The sequence below is a fragment of the Lepidothrix coronata genome, unplaced genomic scaffold, assembly GCF_001604755.1.
Source record: "Lepidothrix coronata isolate B3197 unplaced genomic scaffold, Lepidothrix_coronata-1.0 Scaffold2, whole genome shotgun sequence".
NCBI lineage: Eukaryota > Metazoa > Chordata > Aves > Passeriformes > Pipridae > Lepidothrix > Lepidothrix coronata.
In genome coordinates, this window is record NW_016690182.1 from 10458106 (window position 1) to 10466142 (window position 8037).

The 8037-nt window shown below is 35.7% G+C and overlaps 1 long non-coding RNA gene across 1 annotated transcript; it reads left to right on the forward strand.

Annotated features, from left to right (window-relative positions):
• Nucleotides 1–2388: 2388 nt before the first annotated feature.
• On the forward strand, nucleotides 2389–5847 carry LOC108497288. The gene is made up of 3 exons (XR_001874734.1): nucleotides 2389–2841; nucleotides 3711–3804; nucleotides 5660–5847. It is a non-coding gene; the product is annotated as an uncharacterized LOC108497288 (long non-coding RNA).
• Nucleotides 5848–8037: the final 2190 nt, after the last annotated feature.

The window sequence follows — 8037 nt, forward strand, 5'->3', positions numbered from 1 at the left end:
GTTGAAGATAACTGTACTGTGGATTATTCATTTTTTTATCTACTTCTGCTGTTCATGGCATGTTTTAAAAATAATTTTATTTATTTGTTATCTGTTATAGATTGTAATTAAGTAAAACCCACATTTGAAAATATGGAGAGGTTATGAATATTTCTGCTACTGCCATGGGGATGATATGACTTTATAGTTGAGGATTGAGAATAAAATGGCTGTGATAATGGAACATGGTTTTGGTTTTGTAAAGGCTTGAAGGTCTTCTGATACAGTAAATTAACAACCAGCTGATGTTCTGCAGTGCTGCTTAAAAGGGCTCTGTTTGATTTAAAAAGAGTGGAGGTTTTTTGTCTGAAGCAGCCATTAAAATTAAATAATTGCAATGACACACTTGCCATTGGATGGGAACTGAATCTCAGCAAGTGTTTGAGAATTCATCTCAAGTTCAAAAGAAAATGAGCAATCAATGTCAAGTCCAGCCCCCCCAGTGCCTTTGTCTGTGCAGTTACAATCCCACACCAGGACTTGCTCATGGCAACTCTGCTCTGTGGTTTCCAAATCTCTCTTCTTCCAAGGCTGTGACAAAAATTCCTACATGATATGTGGTTCAAATTCTTCTCAATGACAATCCTTATCTTGCCATAAAGATCACCCTGAAGGGTCAGTTCCTTGTATGTTTATGTTTTGTTTCAATTCTGTGCCCCCTTGATGTTCTGCACAGTCCCTTACCCTGTTTCAGAACCAATGCAGTTGTGTAACACAACTAATGAAGGTGCTTTTGTCATCAGTTTCTGCTGCCAAACTGAATATACAAAAGGCTTGATTTCTGATTTACAATGAAAAAAAAGAGAAGTTTCTTAAATTAGGACAATAGGAAAGATTTATGGGTTAGAGAGGTTGTGTAGCGTGGGGGCATTTTTAATTTCTTAAAAAGGAAATTTTAAATTGATCCTGGTTGAATTGACTGTTTCATTCTAAGATATTTATAGATCAATTACATGAAGTAGAGCTTTGGTTCAATATTAAGATGCAAAAGGATTAAATGGTTGGAAATGTCTATATTTTAAACTGTGATATGCATACTAAACTCTCTTGATGAAAACAGTTAATCTCAGATGGACAGTAACCTACCCTGGAGCCAACACTGAGGGCCAAAACATAAAGATCTTGGTACCAGAATCCAGTAAATAATTCCTTACACAATGTTTTTTCAGTATTTTGTCAGTTCCTGTCTCGATCCAAAACTCCAACAAGAAATGAATATAACATAGATTATGGTAACATATATTACCCCATTAATGTGCTTTAAATAGTGTCATCAAAACAACCTTTTCATAGGCCATTCTATGTATAAAATTAAATATGAGATTTTATTTAGAAGGAAGAATCAATCTGTAAGTGAATCAAACAAAAGACCAGGAAAAAATCACATTCATGTGTTGAATACAAATACAAAGAAAATTATGTGAGAAATAACAAATACTTACTTTGCTTTGTTATATATTATAGCAGGGCACCAGATTGAATAAAAGCTTTTCACTTTTCAAAGCAAAAACTTAAAAAAAAAAAGGTGGAGTAGAAAATGGAGTTCTGAAACATAGATAATTAAAATTACAGTTAAAATAAGGCTTTAAAAAACACATTCAGTGGTTTTTAGAGTCTTCATTTTTGTTCATGAACCAGAAAAACTAGAGATAAATTATACCTTTTCAAGTTTGTCAAACATATATACAGATATACAAATTGGAGGAAGTACCTCAAATATATCTGTAGCTCATGGTATATTTATAAATATATGTGTGATGTGGCACAAGGTGCAGACACACACACAGTTCTCCTGTTTGTACCATGACAGGAGACTTGCACAAGTCCTTTGAATATGAATTTAAATTGAAACATTTTGGGGGATATTTTTACCAATATTACAAACAGGGAACAACACTGTACAAATAACATGTTAAATGTTATAGATACAGACAGACCTCAAGTTTTATTAAGTTCCAGTTCGTATTCCTGTACGGGAATATCTGACTCCAACAGCCTTGAGTTGGGTTTTTTTTTCCTGTGTCAAATCTTCTTGGTTTTAAAAAAACAACAATAGAAGTGTTCTTTGAGAGCCATCCTGACTAAAACAGAGGAATTGAGGAATACTTGTTCTCAAACAGTTGGGTTTGAAGGGAAGAAAAAGAGGCAGTGGCAGACTGGTGAAGCACAGTTTGGGGAAAACAGCCCTATGGAGGTAAGAATCAGAAAACCACTTTGGGGAAAGATTGTGAAAGAACATTCTCCGAGTCAGTGTTTTGTTCTGCTCCACTTTCCATGGATGGATTTAAATAGATGCTGAGATTGTTAATGTTATGGAGAGAGGAATTCTACCAAATCTGTGTCATTACAGCAGAATTGCATCTGCACACATCAACTGGAGCAAGTGCTGCCAATAATACCAGAAACTATGGGATGTGGGATGCATTAGGCATCAGATTCCTTCATCTGGGCACTCAGGGAACCAACAGGAGGGTGCACTATCAGCTGGTCAAAGAGAATAACCTCGGAATAAATAACCACAAATTGATGCATTTTCAGTTAAATAGAAGGATAAACAAAAACAGGTTGGTGACTGAGGTTTCTAATTCCAAAAGAGCAGATTGAGAAACTAATTAGTGAAGTCAACAGGATTGAAGTGCCAAGGGACTTAATGTGAAGGAGCTTTGGAGTCTGAAGTCAGGGCTTCAAAATCTGTCTGAACTGCAGCACAAAAAAGGAAGCAGCAATTTACACAAAATGGAAACGTGTCTTCAACATTTGTTTAAAACCCAAAGGATCTGGAAGATGGCAGCCATCAAAAAGGTAAGATGGGACTGATTTTCAAAGAGAGGCCTTTCTTGAATGGCAAAGGTGTAATAGTGCTGCCCCAAAATCAGGCCAAATTATGCTTTACAAAGAACCTTTTGGTTAGTGGATATCAACCATAAAAAATAAAAAGTACAATAAAAGAAATGAGTAATTAGTTTGATAAAGCAGATACATATATTCATAAAAATGATTTTTCAAATTAATCCACAAAATGTTTATGTTTTGAACTTAATTTGCATGAGAATGATCAGATTATCGAAGGCAGGTTAGCAGCAGGTTTGAGCAATCTGTGCCTTTTTGGCCTCAGAACAGTGTTAAGTCTGTCTTTCTGCCCTCCCATAAATGTGTAGCTGTGCCAGTCACAAAAATAAACTCCTGGATGGTCAAAGCAAACAAAACAATTTTTTTACAGATTATTTTTACTGTAAAAGAACAGCTGTTGGAAAGATTTGTGATGTGCTTCATATATTCTGATGATTAGAAGAATGTTTTGTCTTTACCACTCTATCACTTATAAGTAGTTTTTTGATTTCAGTACACACAGTTTGACAAGGATTGCTTTTAGAGGGTCCTGTTTCTTAAATTTTTCTTTGAACTCTCTGGGCATAAGTGTAAATCTTGATGGATTTTGAAGTTACCATGCTAGAAAGAAGGCAGCTTAACCATAAATACTGTATTGTAATGTAAGATGTGAATTCATAACCTACTTACATTGTCTTTCAACACGTAATGAATAATATGTATTTTGGAATTCATATCTTAACCATAAAAGTGAGCTTTTAGCATCTATTGTAGTGTGCTTCAACAATTCTGTGGATTTTCCCTTATGTAACCAGCTGGTTTTTGGGGTACATTTTCTCCAGATTTACAGTCAATTCAGTGAAGTTATCAGGATCAGCAATTCCAAGCATCTATTTCAGATATAATGGAAGCTGCTGAAACATCCTCGTATATCAGGTATGAGAAGAATCTTTCATAACTTGAAATTTTAATATTTTAAAGCAGCGTATTAGGTCACACATTATTTAAAGCACTCCAATTTATTACTTTCATGCATTTTCTTCCACTGCTATCAAGTTCCCAAATAGTAGAGCTGCTGCTTGCAAACTGTATTCAACAGAACAAACCCCTCCTTGGTCTACAACATCCTGGACTTGGCTGCTTAGGCTTGATTTACTTGAACTGTCTCATCTGTAATCAGACCTCTATGTTCCACAGAAGTCTTTTAGTCTTTTAAAACCTAAGAGCTTATCTTGACATCCTCAATAATCTCAGATTTTCCAAACTCCAGATAACTGCAGAGAAATCCTTGTCTCCTTTCCCATTCCTCAAGAATAAATAAAATAACTCTGGCTTTTTGCTCCCCAAATGGAATTTTGAAGAAATTTAAATATTTTCACACCTGATTTTCTCATTTAGGATTGGCTTCTTTTTAAAAAGGTATTTCTGCTGAATACTGATGAAGATGGATGTGTGAATTTAAGAAATGCCCTATTGATGCTGATTAGAATTAAAAGTTAATATTTTTAATGCATGCCGTGAAATAACAGGTTCCATTAATTGAAGGCTTTCAAGAGATTAGAAGAAAAAAAATCATTTCTATTGTAAAAGGTTCTTAAAGTAATTTATACACAAATGTAAAAGGTGTTATTAAGGTACACTTTTTGAGTGGGAAACCACTGCTTAGAACTCAGCAAAGGCTTCAGCAGGATCAGCACCATTTCAGTGAAGGATTCAGTGCACTGGCAAAATAAGGTGAAAATGAGTAAACAGTCCCTGGTATCTGGGGGAGTGCTTTGGGATGATGAGGTAAAACAACCAAAGAACTTTCATTTATAGTAGCAGTACTCTTTTTCACTGCTATTCCCTACTGTCCTTCAAGCTGTATTGCAATAGGATGTCCTGTCTATCCCTTCAGGAATCAGGGCTGTGCCCAGTTGAGTCCAGCCACAACCCTTTTCCCTGCTGCCATCAATGCAGAGTCCGAGTAAATGTTCAACTGTGGACAAATTAGGCACTGGTCATAATTTTTTCATTTCGACTCATAATGAAGGAATTCTTCTGAAAGAAATTAATGTTCTATCTAGAAAAGGACTTTGGGTCCTCACACACCCAACAGCCCATGGTCTCCCAAAGCACATTCCTGGTTAGCAGAGAGTGATGAGATACCTCATCTCCTCCTACTATTTTAGTCCCTGTGACTACACCCTCCTGCTTGGCTCTTCCATTGCTGTGCATGTCCACACAGTTTCCCAGGATTTCATTCAAAATTAGACTCCTAATTCAGTGTAGATGTTTCCAGACTAGTGAATACTTTTCCTAGGATATGGATTGAGCTGTTCTGTACAAGGATGATTTATCAAGGCTTATTTGTCTTCTCAGGTTTCTTAACATGTCCACATAAAATTTAAAGTATAGGATGTACTTGATCAGGTTTGCAACATAATAATCACGGATTTTTGGCTAATTTTCCCTCTCTCTGTCCTGATCTTACAAAAAACCCTTTAATATTTCATTAATATTTGAAAGAATATTGGACTATAGGGAGAAAAACCAAGGTTGGACAGTGGCTTTAGCCATTATTAATCAAATTATTGTTTATGACTTTAATTAAGAGAGAATAAGAAGGCACAGAACTACAGTTTTTAAAAATGGGATGGTTCTCATGCTTCCTGCTGGGGCAGGAGTTAAACACCATTGGACTGTAGTATTGCTGCTGTTCTGACTGTAGGTTTTGTCTTAATGGTAGCACTGAGTGCTTTATGGGCTGCAATGCAATCTTCCTGTGAATAATAAATCACTGTTCTTTCAGTGCCAGCCCTGACCTTTTCTCCCCGAGATTGTAACACATCATCATAAAATAACGTCGGCGTGATGGAGAATCATCTGCCCCGTGAAGAGGGATTCTGGATCCTTAAAGAGGGAGCTCAGATCAGGATGACTCTTCAGTTACGAATGGGTGACACTAACCTGACAAAGTACCTGGAAAAAACAGCAACACTCTGCCCTAGAATAAATATGTGCCTTCAAGAGCTCTGCTTCTGGAAGTTTCTGAAGGTACAAAGGAGACGAGCACACACAGTGATGGGAGTTCTCAAAGGTACACCCAGGAGGTTCCCTTCAAAGAGATGCTGCTGTCATTGATATTAGTCAGTATAAATATTGAAATGAGGTCTTTCTTTAAAGATATTGGTGTGTTTTCAGATCAAACTGCTTTGAAAGCTCCCCATTGCTCTACTCACAGCAGGTATTTTTTTATACAATGAAATGTATTCTGGACAATGCTTGATTTCATTTTCCTCTCTGGAAAATTATTAGATTTTCATAAAGTTTTTATCCACTGTGTGCAGGCACAAGGTATATGAGGAAGTTCTTTGGATTGGATTTCTTATCTGTCAAATAATTTATTCTCTTCATGTAGTCTTTTGGTGTATGGATTTTCTACAAGGTAGTGACTGTGTTTGTTTTATTTATTACAAATTCCAGATAACGAAAGAAGTTCAGAGAAAGTATGGGAATGTAAAAAAGTCATATTAATACATGTCTGTTCTGGACTCCCAAACTTGTCCTATGGTATTTCCATTTCCCCTTCTACTCATGTGTCTACACATACATACATTTTAAAATATTATATATAGTATGGAAAGAGAGAGAAAGAAAATATGAATTTCTGAGGAGCCCAAGGAAGCTGGAGTGGGGTTTTCTCAAGCAGAAATTACTTTCATCTAATTTAAAAGGATATTTCTAGTTTTCTTCCTTGTGTGTTTATTAGTAATCTTTATCATTTAAACCCCGGTCCATTAGTTCTCTGTGCACTCTGGATTGCACAACACATATATATGATCTATATAAATTATCTGTGACTTAGAGAAATCGTCTGAGTTATGAGAAGCACAGTGAAACTTTTCCTTTCCTTTTTTTCCCCACTCTGTCATGTCCTGCTTGCACTTAACCTTTACTTATTTAATCCTACTTTAGTCATAATTGCATACTCTCTACTCCATTCATTTGGCATCACTCAATTTTTGTGTGATCTTCACATTTTGCAGTATTGGAAAGTAATCTTACAAAAGTTTCAAATGTTTCTTTTACTTGCATTATGACACAAGAATAAAAAATATCACCAAGGAAACGGTAGACTTCAGAGACAATTTATTCTTTTAAGTCAGACCAAAGTTTAATTTAGATGAAAATCCTGGAAGACATAATTCCTCACAAAGTCAGTAATGTTCTTCTCATTACCTGGTAATGATAGTCTAATTCTATCAAAAGGAATTTTTAATAATATAGCTGCATGTCTGAAACTTAACAATTTAGAATGAAGATGACACTATCCAAAGGCTTAAGAAAACACATTAACTGAAGGTAGAATAAATCACCAACAAAGAACATTGTCATTTTCTCAGCTAATATTTCACCCTTTTAGCCTCATCCCAATATAGCTTTTACATTTTTAGGTAGTGATGGGCACATCCAACCCCACAGAAGGGCAGAAAAGGTCACATTTAGAAGTTTTCTTTGACTTCTAATGTTCTTCCCTGTTTTCTTTGTATCCATCAAGTACCATCCTGCTTTTCTGTGGAGCTTCGCCATAATTAACCCTGTGTTACTGAGGCAAGATCCAACTCCTGGAGGTGGACACAGTCCTTTAGGAAACATTTATATCTTGTCCCTCAGAATGGGTCTTACAGGTCATTGCAATTGGTTGGTGACTCTGATTAAACTCCATAAAGGTGATCAGAGTTCACCTGCTGCAGAGGAGTCATCAGTGGCTGCAATTGAAAAAGGGCTTCACTCTGAATTTGTCTTTAGATTAGCTATTTAAAGGGGGTTCTCTTTTTCCCATTGAAATGTAGGAATACTTTAAAAAGGAACCCAAAACTTAGTTACTTAGTTTTGCAAATTCATTCGCAGCTTAAACATGACTGGATTTCCAGATTTTTAGTTTATATTTCAGGTTGTTAATTTATGTTATTAACTGCAATCATAGGGTGTAAAATTTCAGCCCGAGTTATAAAAAATTTGTTACTCTCCTCTAAGTGCTAAAACACGCTTGGAAAAACATGGAAATATATTAAACCTTTCATCTTCAGACTATTAAAGTAGTATTTGTATTTTAGTGTTTTCCCCTTTGTTATTATTTCTCCTTTCTTACAAGCAAAATATGACAAGGAAGTTCCAGTTCTTATA